The 15,909-nt window shown below is 40.2% G+C and overlaps 1 protein-coding gene across 3 annotated transcripts in view; it reads left to right on the plus strand.

Moving 5' to 3' along the window:
* Positions 1-15,909, plus strand: part of FRYL (FRY like transcription coactivator) — a 467,937-nt gene that overhangs the window by 134,246 nt on the left and 317,782 nt on the right. For all 3 annotated transcript variants that reach the window (XM_089690113.1, XM_089690112.1, XM_089690114.1), the window contains one exon: positions 4,464-4,591. The gene's annotated coding sequence lies outside the window, so the exon portion shown is untranslated. The remainder of the gene's footprint in view (positions 1-4,463; positions 4,592-15,909) is intronic.

The following is a 15,909-nucleotide window of genomic DNA, read 5'->3' on the forward strand; positions in this document are numbered from 1 at the left end:
TTTGCTGGTCGAAGTAATCTGGGGAGTTCCCATTTTTGCCATACACAATGGTGGAACACAATTGGAGTTGCAAGATTTGGCTACCAGTTGGACTGTCACATCAGATTGGTGTTTGGGACTTTTCTTTTTTCAGTGATTTTTTTTTTTTTTTTTTAATTCGCTATTTTTTGGTTATATGATATTTAAGTGTTCTTGCATAGCAAGAGCACTTATTGTTATCTCACAAGTATATTCTTATTCTTATTATAGCCAAATTTGCTACGCTAACTTATCCCACAGTTTTTACACTACAAAGACAAGTAATATATCTAAACGTGCGGATTGTTCCTGATCGATTTGCTATTACTTTGTGGAACGTTTCGCCGAATCGTTCACAAAATATCGCGGTTTTTGTGGCGAAATTTTCCCATAGGAATGCATTGAGCAGCAGAGCACAGCTAGAGTGTGCAAAGGAAAAATCAGAACATGATTTGTAAACTGCCATCACTCTGTCATTTTCAAGCCCACCTACACATATCTTATATCAAAACGGTCAGCTAACCCTGCTGTCACTAAAAATGTTCACGGCTAGGACATACTCCTGATAGTTTTCACAATATGACCATTTGTTTGCAACTCACCCCTCCCATTGACTTTCATTGAAAATCCACTCTAGACACCTGAAATTTTAAGGGACGTTTTTAAACTGCGACTGTGCCTTTATTTTTTATCTTTCAGAGATAAAAATTTAGCCCTGCTTCCTGTGATTATCACAATATAAGGCTCTTTGCTGTAGCATTTATACTTTTAAAACTACAAGTATTTAAAGATGGCAATCGCCAGTGAAGTTGGCAAGTTTAAACACTGTTTAGAACAGACATGCTGACATTCCTGACTGAGTGAGTTGCTACAGCAACCAAACATGACTCACACGCAGCTGAGTCATTGAGGCTAACTGTGAACTCCAAAATACAAGCTAAAATCCATTTATACCTCTGTCAGGCTTGCTATGTACACTGCCTACATTTCATGAATCATTTGGTAAGGGTTACTTGCAAGAACACTTTACACAATTTCCCCAGAAATTGTAGATTTTCTAGTTATGTATGTTATTCCATATGATACTCCTTTTTTTTTTTAATGAACTATTATGTTATATTTGACTAGCGCCTGCTTTTATTCACATCACTTGTATAAAGGGACAGTTGCCTAGTTATTTATGGATTTCATGAAATACTATATATTCAGATTTGGGTTGGCACTGTTTCATTTTTTCAATTTGTTGATGATGTAAGCCTTGCTTATGCTTGTCAGATGACATTTTTCTGGAAACTGTATATTCAGCCCAGGGCTTGACAAATCCCAGGTTCCAGGTCACCATGGTGACTAGAAATTGCATCCTGGCACCTGGGTTCACACACTTCCTCCCATTGACTTAAATGCAAAATCCCTTCCCATTGGCTTCAGTGCAGAATCCCTTCACACTGGCTTCCATGCAAAATCCCTTCCCATTGGCTTCCATGCAAAATCCCTTCCCATTGCTTCCATGCAAAATCCCTTCCCATTGCTTCCATGCAAAATCCCTTCCCATTGGCTTCCATGCAAAATCCCTTCACTTTGACTTCAATGGAAAATCCTTTGCCATTGACTTTAATGCCAAAACACCTGTCAATAGCAATCCTATGTGAACACTTATCTGCGCATGCCATTCTACTCTATCATTTGCAAGTCTGGAACACACTGCTACAAACTCACACAGGACCCTTTTCATAATGGCACTCAAAACAATGCATGTAAATTGCATCTGTGTGAACCACCTCAATAGGAACACATCATATCTTTGAGTTTGAAAACGCACCCAGAATTGCTTATGTGTGAGCCAGGACAGCTCCATTCACACCTGGGCATTTTGGGATCACGGCAGAATGTCTGTGATCACATAAAGCATGTTCAGGTGCCATTATTACAATAGCATTATACAATAGCACCTAAAACCTGGTTCAGTTTTGCCATGATTGTCGCGTGGCAAATCACATCGCTTGAAGCTCGTGCCCAAAAGTTGCCTTGCCATGAGCACGGACATCCCACGCTATGCTAAAAAGAACTGGCTCCTAACGTTTTTAGCTGGCTCCTAGATTCAAAGTAAATTTGTCAAGTTCTGATGCCGTCATAACCTTCGATACTTTACCTTGTGACACGGCAAATAAATTGGCAAACCGAGGCAACAGCTAAGCAGCACCAACAATTTTGCCTTTTGTCGGTGAGCTCTGACATGACATTACTATCAACGTACACAGTGAATGACAAAGTGAGGCTTCCCACCAATTAGCTAGGTGTCTCATCACACAGCAGAAGCAAAAGAATTACAAGACTTCCACCTTCAACATGAAACATGTTGTCACTTTCACAGCTGCAAATCATGTAGTGTTTCCATTTTTTTTTTGTCTAACCGATGTATGTGCTCTTTGCAATGGTTTTGTACAGAGCAGCCCCAATCCTCCTTTTCTTAGGTAATCCCACCAGTGCTTCTGGATCCTCCTGTTCAGCTCATAGGAAGCGGCTTCCTATGGGGGCACTCATGCAGGCTCACTCCCGAGTCCCACTGCCTGTGTCCATAGACACAGACAGTGGGGCTTAGCCCCACTCCCTTGTCACATGTTTTGAGTGACAGCAGCAAGAGCCAGTAACTCCCACTGCTATCAATCTGCTTGGTGAGGAGGGAGACAGCTGCTGCTCTCAGACACAGCGCTGGATTGTGCTCAGGTAAGTATAATCCTTTTAAAGAAAAATGTAAGCCATAAAACTCTAATGACTAAATAAATAACTTAATTTACCTACCAAAAGATATGTGTAGTGGTGTACATATACCTGTCACCTACTTAACCCTGAGAAGCATGAGAAGGTGACAGCACACAGGTCTCTTTACTACTCCCTGCCTTCTGCCAATTTTTGGACTATTGGTCAGTAAGTTACATAGTTAGTCTGGCTGAAAAAAGACAAAAGTCCATCCAGTTCAACCATAGGGAAAAAAAAAAGTTTTAATCCTATACCCACAGTTGATCCAGAGGAAGGCAAAAAAACCAGCAAAGCACGATCCAATTTGCTCCTGCTGGGAAAAAAAATCCTTCCTGATCCCCCGAGAGGCAATCAGATATTCCCTGGATCAACTTTACCTATAAATGTTAGTATCCAGTTATATTCTGTGTTTCTCAGAAAGAATCCAGGCCTTTTTTGAAGCAATCCACTGAGCTGGCCAGAACCAACTCTTGAGGGAGTCTATTCCACATTTTCACAGCTCTCACTGTCAAGAAACCTTTCTGTATTTGGAGATTAAATCTCTTTTCCTCCAGACGTAAAGAGTGCCCCCTTGTCCTCTGTGATGACCTCAGGGTGAATAACTCTACACCGAGTTCACTATATGAACCACTGATGTATTTATACATGTTAATCATATCCCCCCTTAATCTCCTCTTCTCAAGAGAGAATAAATTCAGTAAGTCTTTTAATCTTCATTTTACAGACCAAGCTATCCACGAAAATCTGCCGTTAGATGGTTGAGACAAACCATTTACCATTGTCAGAGGTGCCTACAATGGTCAGCTTACAATGGTCAGCTTTTATTCATTTATTTAAAACCTTTATCCCAAAAGGAAAAATAAAACTGTTGCTGAAACTGCTTAAAAAGTGTTTGCTGAAGTTTGGCTTTAATTTGCTAGTGAAGTCCATCTAAATCTGCTAGTGCCTCGAACATTACCCACTACCCAGGCTGAAAATGCTGCTGTCCAAAGGTGTGTTCATTTCTCCTGCAGTGGAATGCAGACACCCTAAGACAGTAAGTGTGTTACAGGCCGAGTCACTAGGTGAAAATAAAGGACAAAAATATAACTAATGCAGTCATCACATTTAAAGCTAAAATCTGTGAAAACAAAAGTCCTCCCTTGCACCCACACTGCACAGGTTAACTGCTTGTTTATGTCCAGGGGTGCCTGGTACAGTAGTTTTACTTACCTGCTACTTCTCTCCTGAAGCCGCCTTGGTGCTGCTAGGCTGATTTCTGCAGCCTCTTCTCTTCTGTGCTCCAGTGGGTTAAGGTCCTTTTGATGTCATTGTGGCTGATGTAGAGCCTGTAGCATGAAGATGCTAAGGGACAATCCACTGTCAGATTGTAGGGGAGCACCATCTGCTGGGGGAGAGGAGGATCAGGTAAGAAATGTGTCTTTCCCATCCCCAATGCAGAAACAAGCAGTTAACTCTTGCTATGAGGACACAAACCCAATGGGGGCTATTTAGTTTTCTCAGAGTTTGGCTTTAAGGATTGCTAAGCTGCTATAATCTAAAATGTTTGTTTTTGGATTTGATACTGCTTTAAGAGCTTTATATATTGGTGTGCTGTGATGTGAATGCTCAGGCTGGGTCTTGGTGTCAGCGCTTCGAATGCGGCACATGTCCTCACTAATTGATGTATGTGTTCCTTTTCCTTCCAGCTGCTGCAGCTCACTGAGTTCTGATGGTTCCACGCCTGACGGCCTACTCAGCACATGTGCTCAGGCTTCCAGATATTAAGATAGATGCACTGAACTCCAGCACATCGCATAGACCCGACTCCTACAACGTAAGCAGATTGCCGGTGCTTCTTTATGTGGATAAGTGCTGGCTTTTTTACTGAGATATTGTTTAACTTTGTGACAACATAGTTTATCGATCATGGCATGTTCCCAACACATACAAGCGGTATATACCTTTTTAGCACATTAATGACACTGTTTAACCTTCGATGTGTATAATAAAGTTACATATTAACAGTAAGACATTGGAATATAAACTCCAGCAGATTGGTTTCATGAAACATCTTTACTTCTGCAAAGCTACTATGTTTGATTTAGAGAGGTCGTAATTGCTACTCAACGTTTACTTGAGTTAAAAATTAATGTGCTTCCCTCCTCCATCTGTTTCATATAATTAGATAATGCAATAAATCTTATTCCAGATTCCTGCTTGCTTGTGTTCTGGAGATACTGTAAACACCATTTTTCAATAAATTGTGAATGTTTTTAGTTCAGATTAGAGTGGCCAAAAATAGTTTAGTTCAGGATCTTGTTGGTGACAAACAAGAATTGTCCCTTGTTATATTTCTTTTTTTTGTAATGATTATGTGTAAATTAGTACATGTTCACTATATTTGATATTACTCAGCATTTCACGATTGAAACGTAAATGTGTATTTATTCTTTGGCACTCAGGTTTGAGAAAACCCCACGATATGTTTGTGTTCCCATTACCCCGTGTACTTTTTAGGTGTCTCTTTGATGCAGGCCTCTGGGCAGATTGTACGCTACTCTGAATAACTTGAAAGTGAGTTGGCCCCCCATAAAGAAACCCATCTTCTCTAGATCTTTCACTCTGTTAGGCCTGGTTCACACTAGTGCGGGCATTATGGCCCACATTTGGACTGGCACAGCAGCCCATTCATTTGAATGGATTGCTGTGCCCATGTTTTATGCAAAGAAAAGGTGCATGCACACAACCTCAAAGAAACTGCATGGTCTTTTTTAACCATGCAGTTTCTGTGTGGTTCCCGCACCACGCTGCAGGATGAGATGCTTGGGAGTGGCGGGAAGCGTGATGCGGGTGTGGGAATCGCATCAATTCCTCCACCTGCAACCAGACTGCAGCATGTGGGCTAGTGTGAACCTAGCCTTCGGACAGACAGTATTCAAATCCAGTTTACAGTTGATAATGAGATCTGCCAGCCCAGTACAGATCAGGTTAATTATGGTAAACCTTAAACTGATGTTTAGGTATGGAATTTTTTTTATATTGTCCAACTTTGACTAATGTGACTATGTATGTGTCATACAATAGTGAAAAAATCTCAGTGCGACCACCCTAAAACAGAGCAAATCAATGAAAGAAAAAGATATTTAAAGGCTATGTATAACTAACGTTTATACTCCTGCTCACACTTATTGTGTTCCCACAAAAAAAACAAAAAGTTTGTACAAGTGGCACTGAGTCGCGTATACTAATTGTATGTATGTGTCGTGCCTGTGGGATCCCCTTGGAAGTCACTGTATTAGGCACCTCTACCACACTAATCTCCACCAGCTTCCAGGTCCTGTGCTGAGCAGCTGTCCTTCTGCTTATTTGTTCAGTGTTCCCTGATTGGACGAGCAGAAAACTTCAGTTTTGTAATTTTTTAGAAAAGAGCAAGTAAAATTGTTAGCAGCGAATTTTAAATATTTTATGATATGTCAATGGACACGTAACAAATGTAAAGTAGCTGTTATTCTAATGTGGAACTTCCGCTTTAAGTCTCTCCCCCCGCCCCCTCTCTACCAGGGGAGCGGCTATCTAGTCTCGACAGATACCTGCTCCCACTTAGACGATCCAAACAGGAGTTCGGCCTTCCTTCTCTTTCCCTGCAGCCTTCTGGGATATCTCAGTCCCCAAAAGACTGTGGGACCATGCACAAAGCACAGCGAGGCCGTTGGGAACCTGAAGACCAGCGAAGAACTGGTTCAGGTGAGGATAGCTCTGGATCCTTGGACAGGTAAGTGTCATTTTATTAAAAGTCAGCAACCACAGAATTTGAAGCTGCTGACTTTTTTTTTTCTTCTAGAGTGAAGGCTACTTAAAGGCCGTGTCACATATTTTCACTATGGTAATGCACAGTAATGCAGATTATATGCGTTGGTGCACCTGGGTGCCATTCATTTTCATTGTCATCTTAAAGCTCTAAGGCAATGCACCAGGCAGGCTGTAGTGTCATCAACTCAGCACCAGAATATTATGTTCTCAAGAAAAGAGTGAGGTATGTGTTCTGCCAAACTGGGGGGCTTTGGCGGGTTATTTAAAATGAATGGGCTGCCTTAAAACAATGCATGGTAATATACATGTTTTACCACTTGCTTAAACCCGACCATGTAACACTAGGCACTTTACCACAGAGATTTGTGGAAGATACAGATCTCTCTGCCTATTTTCGATGGCAAGGTATAGTTGGCTATAGAGTTACTGCTGTAGATGACCGCAATGCTTGCCTAGGCAGCTACAGATGGCTGGTGTGCCATGATCCTTCACAACCACACTGGATAACTTGAGTAGGTAGTGAAGCTGAAGATTCCCTAGTTGGTGGTAAAAAGTTACTCAATGACCTCGCGGCCGGTCTCAGAATTGACACAGACCTTTCATTAACTGCAATATGTTTGTCTTGGCAACAAAATCGCTAATGAGCGCAATCCTGCAGCCTGCTGCAAGTCACTAGTGTGACCTGGCCCTTAGGAGAATCTAAACATACAGTTAGGTCTATATATATATATATTTGGACACAGGCAAAATTTTAGCTTTTTTCAGGTATGGACCAAAACATATTCAAGCTATAGTTCTATAATGGATATGGGCTGCAAGTGCACACTCTCAGGTTTAATTTGAGGGTATGTAAAGTACATCCAAATAAAGGATGGGTTTAGGCATTACAGCTCTTAAGAGTACCCATCCCCCCTTTTGCAAAAGACCAAACGTAATTGGGCAATTGAATCTAATGCTGTTTCATGGCCAGGTTTGGGCTACTCCTTTATTTCTTCATCAATTAAGCAGGTAAAAGGTCTGGAGCTGATTCTAGTGTGGTGTTTGCATTTGGAATCTATTGCTGTAAACCTACATCATGCGTTCAAAGGAGCTGTCCATGCAAGTGAAACAGGCCATTGTAAGGCTTCAAAAACAAAACAAATCCATCAGAGAGATAGCAGCAACATTAGGAGTGGCCAAATCAACAGTTTGGTACATTCTGAGGAAAGAAGAATTCACTGTTGAGCTCAGCAACATAAAAAGGCATGGACGTCCACGGGAAGACAACAGTGGTGGATGATCGCAGGATCCTCTCTATGGTAAAGAAAAACCCATATACAACATCCAGACAAGTGAAGGACATTCTCCAGGAGGTGGGCATATCATTGTCAAAGTCTACAATCGAGAAGACTTCACGAGAGCAAATACAGAGGGTTCACCACAAGGTGCAAACCATTCATAAGCCTGAAGAATAGAAAAGCCAGATTAGACTTTGCCAAAAAACATCTAAAAAGCCTGACCAGTTCTGCAAAATCATTCTTTGGACGGATGAAACTAAGATTAATCTGTACCAGAATGACAGGAAGAAAAAAGTGTGGAGAAGGCTTAGAACAGCTCATGATCCAAAGCACACAACGTCATCTGTAAAACATGGTGAAGGCATGGACATGCATGTCTTCCAGTGGCACTGCGTCATTGGTGTTTATTGATGATGTGACAGAAGACAGAAGCAGCCGGATGAACTCTGCAGTGTTTAGAGATATACTGTCAGCCCAGATTCAGCCAAATGCAGCAAAGCTGATTGGACGCTGCTTCATAGTACAGATGGACAATGTTCCAAAACACACTGCAAATGCAACCCAGGAGCTTTTGAAGGCAAAGAAGTAGAATACTCTGCAATGGCCAAGTCAATCACCTGATCTTAACCCAATTGAGCATGCATTTCACTTGCTGAAGGCAAAACTAAAGGCAGAAAGACCCACAAACAAAGAACAACTGAAGACAGCTGCAGTTAGAGCCTGACACAGCATCAGAAAGGAGGAAGCCCAGTCTTTAGTAATGTCCATGAGTTCCAGACTTCAGCCAGTCATTGGCAGTAAAGGATTCTCAACAAAATATTAAAAATGAACATTTTATTTATGATTATATTCATTTGTCCAATTACTTTTGGTCCCTTGAAAAAATGTTTGGGGGGAGGGTGGCAAATTTTAAGAGCTGTAATTCCTAAACCCTTCCTCCAATTTGGATGTACATATCCTCAAATTAAACCTGAGAGCGTGCACTTTAAGCCCATATTCATTACATAACTATAGCTTGAATATGTTTTGATAAATACCTGGAAATAAATTAAATTGTGCCTGTGTCCAAATATATATGGACCTAACTGTAGCTCTGCCCACATTAAAGCTGAACTTCAGGCAATTTCCTAAACACACAGATATAATGCACATATAAAAACTAATTTACCTGCCAAAGGATTTGTATTTCTGTTCATTTGATCCTGAGATTTAGACAGCTCTTCCCCATGGCATAGCTTTTTCTGGCAGGGGAAGAGACCCAATCTTTCTCTGCTGCAGTTTCATTTTCACTTGCAGGTCTCCTTCTTGCCCTACTCTGTGCCTGGACAGTGAAAAGTGAATTTGGAGACTGGTGAGCCCATCTCTTGATCACTATGCTCTCTGCTCCTACCAGAATTCCCCTTGCATTGCAACACACCTGATAAGATATTTGACTTGCTTGGCCCTCTCTGATTTCTGCTCTACAGTTATTACTGTTACTACTGATACAAAGTTGATTTCTGATACTTACAGTACTTATATTTAATGATGTATTAATGAATTCAGAGCTGCATTAATTTGAGTATTTTATGTTTGCTCGGAGTTCAGCTCTGAATAAAACATTAATAGTATGTAAAGTCTTTTTATGTTTTGCCAGAACACTCTCTTTTCGGCAAATTAGAGCCGAACTCCTGATTTTCTTGGACAACAAACACCTGTCTTCCCCCAAACTCTAAAGCAAACCAACCCAATTTTTTTTAATTGCTGAGAATCAAAATATATTGATACATGGCAGATGGAAGTAGCTATTCTCTGTCTTGGTAGCATATTATTTTTTAGGCAGTGACATCACCCAGAGAGAGGTATTAACTCCTTGCCCTCCAGAGAATTTACCGCCCTTCCTGCCCAGGCCATTTTTTGCGACATGGCGTTGCATTACTTTAAATGACAATTGTGCAGTCATGCAATGCTGCACATAAATTAAATTTCCCGGTATGTCCTTTTTTTCCTCATAAATAGAGCTTTCTTTTGGTGGAATTTGATCACCTGTGCGTTTTTTTTATTTTTTGCGCTGTAAACAAAAAAAGACCCGCAATTTGGTAAAAAAGTATATATTTTTGACTTTTTGCTATAAAACATATCCAGTAAAAAAAATTAAAACACATTTCTTCATAAATTTAGGCCAAAATGTATTCTGCTACATGTCTTTGCTAAACCAAAAAAATCCCAATACATGTAAATTAATTGGTTTACGTGAAAGTTATAGCATCTACAAATGGCGGTATAGATAGTGGAATTTTTACATTTTGTTTTTATACTAGTAATGGCGGCAAGTAGTGCCTTATAGGAAATGAGTAATAGGTCCACCTGCGCTGCTAAGTCTAAAAATATATAGAAGAACAACAGCTGCCGACATCCAATCCTCACCTTTTAAATGGACATATAGGTATATAAACAATCAATAGTGATGCAGCGCTGATATAATTAGCAATAAAGTGAATATTAAACCGTGAGGAAAAAGTGAATTCGGTGTTATACAGCCCGCACAAAACACGGCACACAGTAATTTCTTTTATAACATATAATTGCTATTTAGCAGATATAAATGCAGTCCACAGTATATATAGACGAATGGATGTGTTCTTAAACGACACACATGCTTCTGTGCTGGTGCAAAGTGGTAGGTGACAATCCTTAAATGGCTAGCATGCCTGCTCACCTTTCCCCTGCGACCCACAGGGGCCAAAAAGCCTGTCGGGTCACACCTTGACCCTATGCGTTATTTCCAGATGAAACACTCTCCACTCTCCAGTACTCTCTCCTTCACCATCAGTTATTCCCCCTGAATAGGTACCGCTGCACGTGTATTCACAATGCTCATAAGATGGTGGTAATCATGGAACAAAAGCACAAAGATCCTCCATAGTGTAACACTGTATATCAGCTTTATTTCTTAAAAAACGCCAAGTCACAACTCACTTTTCAGCAGATAAACAACGCTTGTGACACCTCTCCTGGGTGTACTGAGGCACTCTGGTGTAGCAAGATGGCGCCAAACCCGGAAGTGCGTCACCGCGTCACTACCTCACATCTACGCGTTACGCCACGCCCCTCGTAGCTTCGTCAGGAAGGTAGTGAAGTAGTGCCTTATAGCAGGACTGCGGCGGGCATTCTGACACTGGGTGGGAGCTAATTGCCACTAACATCCCAATGACACTAATACAGGGATCAGTGCTAAAAAAAAAAGCAGTGACACTGTACTAATGACACTGGGCAGGAAGGGGTTAACATCTGGGGCAATCAAAGGGTTCATTGTGTGTGTTTTACTAGGGAGACATGCTGCTGTGTATTTCTCTGCTGTGCAGAGATATTACACAGCAGCATGTTTTTTGTTTTTGCTGACAGGTGAGAGACCTGTGTTGCTTACACACAGGTCTCTCCCCTGTCAGCTTTGCACGGCGATCGCCGGGTGCAGGGGGGGAATCTCTGGCCGGGACCCAGTGATTTACATCTGTAGCCACCAATGGTGGCGCGGGTAGGGCGTGTGCGAGCACCCCTTACCCAGAAATGCAAATCATGTATATATATATACACGTGTTTTGTGCAACCCTGCCGTCCTGTAACAGTAATTCTACTATAGGGCGGAGGGCAAGCAGTTAAACCCAAAAGGAAACATTTATTATTTTGCAGCTTACCAATTCTTAGATGTGATGGCTGCATTAATTTCTGATTTAGGCTTTCCTTTTTTCTATTTTCATCTCATGATCCAGCCAGTAAGTCTGTTGTTTTTCAAAAGAACAAGCTTTCTTTCAGATGTATCAGTTACGGGAATGAGACAAACCTTTCAGAACTGACAGGGGTGCTTACAATTATCAGTTTTATTTATATAAAACCTTTATCCCAAAAGGGGAAGAAGAACAGTTTGCTGTAACTGGTTCTAAAGTGTTACTTGCATTTTGGCTTCAGTTTATTAATCTATTTAAATCTTCTAGTGCATCTAACCCTTCCCTCCCCCCCAGACAATGTTACTGTTTGCTGTGCCCCTGTGCTCCTTCATCCAGCGTGGGTGCACTCTAATACATGTTACTGACCAGATCATCAGGGAAAAAAAGTCTAAAAAAAGAAAACTAATGCAGCCACCACATCTAATGATCAGTAAGGTGCAATATATTTCATTTTTGGTTTTGAAGCTACCACTTGAAGCTGAATAATTTGTTTCAGTGGTGTGGAAATAGTTGGCATCCTGTGATTGTGAGTAGAGCAGACTTTCCACATTTTACTGGGTGACAGGTTCCCTTGGAGTGAGGCCCAGTATGGTCATAGGAGCGATTGAATTTATTAATTACCAGTTGTACATTGTCACGTCTTGTCTCTGGTGTTAAAGATGTAAATTCAGATCTGATTGGCAGTAAATGCTAATATTGTGTTTATTACAAGGGGACCAAAGGGAAGATTTTGCTTTGATCACTTTTCAGCATTCCCTTTTTGTGAGGGATTTGCATAGATTCTTTCATCAGATGGATGCAAATGGAGTTAATTACTTGACAGCAGAAATAGAGATGTCCTAACAGCACCAGTCCTAATGTATTTTTCATTCTTTACTAAATAAAGCAGAGGGACATTCAGTAATAATGATAATAAAGAACCCAATTTTGCCGTTTTGTTTGTTATGTTGCCTATATGACAATTGGGTTTTATGTTTTTACATGGTCCTTCTCATTATTTCTTCCTCCATTGTATGTCATACTGAATGTGTGTCATTCAGAAGTCAAGGTATATTAATAAGAAGCCAAATATGCTGTCTACTACTTAGTAATTTTTAGCCGTTTTCCTCTGCTAAATAAAACATTTATACAATCATTTGATGCATTGTGATGTATGAAACACAGCCTGTCTTTTGTTGCAGCAGCCAGTCAGATTGATATCATCCATATTATCAACTATGCTGGATCAACTATGTATATAGGGGTGTGTGTGTGTGTGTTCTTTTTTTCTTCAACCAGATACTGAATGAATGCAGTTAGAATTAAAGTTGAATATAAAAATAAATATTGTCATAAAAATATTAAGTATATATTTTACATATAAATACACACACCCCTAATATTTTTTATATCAACTTCTGAATTTGGGAGAATTACTGCTATGTAAAAGATCTGATCTCTGAGTCAGATACCCCAAAAATAATTGTCTGTGCTTAGCCATTTTTAACATATCAGTCCTGATTTTGGATTCTCTGCCTGGTGCAGTGGTGGTCAGTGTGTAGGGCAGCCCTTGACATGTCCAGAGGGCAGCACAATGTGTTTTTGTGAATTTGCTGTTATTAATTATTAGTATTTATTACAAGTACTTATATAGCGCCATCAATTTATGCAGCGCTTTACGTATATATTGTACATTCACATCAGTCCCTAAGCCAACCCTCAAGCAGCGTACAATCTAAGGTCCTTAACTTACATTCATACATACACATACTAGGGCCAACTTAGACAGGATCCAATTTATCTATCAGCATGTCTTTGGAGTGTGGAAGGAAACCGGAGTACCCGGAGGAAACCCACGTTGGCATAGGGAGAACAAGTATGGCAATAAAAAAATGTTAAAGCATGTATTCTAGCTTTATGTTTTAGAGACTGGTGTTCTTTGAGCGTGTTGTTTATAAGGAATTCTTACCCCCAAACATGATGGGATAATTAAGTCCACAACATGCCAGCATGCTGAAGAACCACTGAATGAATGTATTCAACCCTCTTAGCACCTAACCATTCTCCAAGAAGTATAGTTCTGAGGAAGAGGGAGGTTATTCCCCTGAAACGCGTTGGCTTTACTTGTATTCTTTTATCTTCAATTAATGATTATATTAAATCATCAAGTGAGATGTTTTTCTGGACACCCGGCGCTCCTCTTCAATTACCCTAGTACAGTGGTGGTCAGCATGTAATGCAGCCCCCGACATGTCCAGTGAGCAGCATAATGTGTTTTTTTTAATTTAATTCTAAGTATGAGACTAAAGAGTTGTTAAAATATGTGTTCAAGCTTCATGTTTGAGAAACTGTTGATCTTTAGAATGTTGTTTTGATGGAATGTTGACCACCAGACACGATGGGACAGCTACTGTATTCCCTGTCCTGTACAGCAATGGGGCTCACAGGAATTGCTGATGATGTCACGGCACATTACTTTGCAGTGCGAGGAAGTCAAGAAGCTGATCCATTCAATTACTAGACTGTGGCTATCACTGACCTTTTTTTTTTTTTTCTTTTTTTGTGGGCACAACCACATTTTATCCACTACATACCTTTTTTATATGAAATATTGCAAGATGGATGAGAATAATCACTTTTCGAAATGTGCCATTTTTATTCATTTTTTGTTATTATTTGTGGGTGCCAGAATTTCTGTTGGTGATATCTTGTGGCATAGGCTTTTTTTGGTGCAAAGGCCATATGGCACTAGCTTTGTGATCGTTGTGCGGTAAATGATTAGGTTTAGGGATCAGGACTTTGATTAGTCTTTTAGTTTTAGGGTTCTCTTTTTACATTTAGTATTTTTATGGTCAAAACTGAAATAAAAAGTACAGATACATACACTAAGAAACATAAATGGTGTCACAAAGATACATATTTTGAAAAAGAGCAGCTACTAGTTCATTCAGATCTCAGCATCCCAAAAATATAATAATATAAATGTTATCAACAACTTAAAGTCCCTCCAGTGTACTACATTAGAGCTGTTTAAATGAGATCAGGGCAAACAGATCAATAAGAGACACCTCAGACAAAACTCAACAATAGAAACAGATAGTAGAGAAGAAATTAATATTTTCAATCACATTAACCTACAACCGCTAGGGTTTCTGCCTGTTAAGCCAGCCAGAGATGGTACCAATCTCGGCTGGTTCAGCAGGAGGTTCTAGCCTTTTATGGGGAGGCTGATTGTACCCAATTTGATTGTTGTGTGACTTGGGTACAGCCAGCCTGACAGATTTTTTCAGGCAATTATTGCCACTGGCTATAGCTGCTAGCAATAATCTCTGTGTCCCGAGCCGTGCCAAACCCCCTTCCCTGCTGGTGAGAGAGCAGAATAGCTCTGCAGGAGGGATTCCCTCATCAACACTGACTGTGTTGATGGGGGAATTGATACATTTTCAGTACAGCAACCTGTGGTTGCAGGAAAGAAAATCACATAGTCTATGGCCTGCCTTAGTTAATGGGGTAACACAGCTTGCTGGTATTGAACCCAGGAATTCCAGATTTTTTTCAAATTTATGTTTTTAACACTTAGAATGCTTGCTACTTTTTCATGTGTCCATGATCCAAGTGATTTTAGCTTTTGCAAAATGAAAGGCTAAGTTCACCTTTTGAAAAAAAATAATAATTGCAAGTAAAAAAAATTTACCTGAACCGTACACAACGTATGGGGCTCCCAGGACCTCTTAGCTTCTTGGTCAGCATATTTGTACACTTGGGAACATTTACCTTGCAAAGCATTGCACTAGTGATGTCATTATTCCCTCCTTGTCATCCCGATGCTTTCACCATCTCCCGGATCTCTTCTGGGTCTGAAGTCTTTGGCTGTCTTAATGGGTCAGGTCAGAATGATGTACCTGCTGTACACATGCTCAGGGGTTATTTTGCCCGGGCATCCACAATTTGCTGAGCATTTACACTGAGCTGTGTATTTGTGGCTCAATGTATAATTAGAAAAATTAGGTGATGTTGAAGGAATGGGAATAGGTACTCACAAAAAGTGCGACGCTACATATAACCAAACCGTTAGTGCAAATACATTCAGTAAATGAAAAGTCCAATTCACATGCGAAGGAGATGTAACATAAAATAAGCCCCTTTAATGGAACATCCATGTTGTCATGAATGCTTCAAATCTTTTTGCTGACATGCTGTTTTATCAATTAGTTTGATGTAAATTTTATATTATGCTTTGGGGCAATACAACTTTCTTAATTTACTACACTATGAGGATTTTTTTGTTTTTGAATGGGTTTGTCCTCTGAGGGTAAATCTTTTCTGCAGATTTATGTTCTCTGTTCAATTTTTGGAGTTAAATTTTGGAGCCCTACAAGTGT

This window comes from Staurois parvus, unplaced genomic scaffold, assembly GCF_062004578.1.
Source record: "Staurois parvus isolate SC_StPar_1 unplaced genomic scaffold, SC_StPar_1.0 ptg000517l, whole genome shotgun sequence".
In the NCBI taxonomy this organism is placed as follows: domain Eukaryota; kingdom Metazoa; phylum Chordata; class Amphibia; order Anura; family Ranidae; genus Staurois; species Staurois parvus.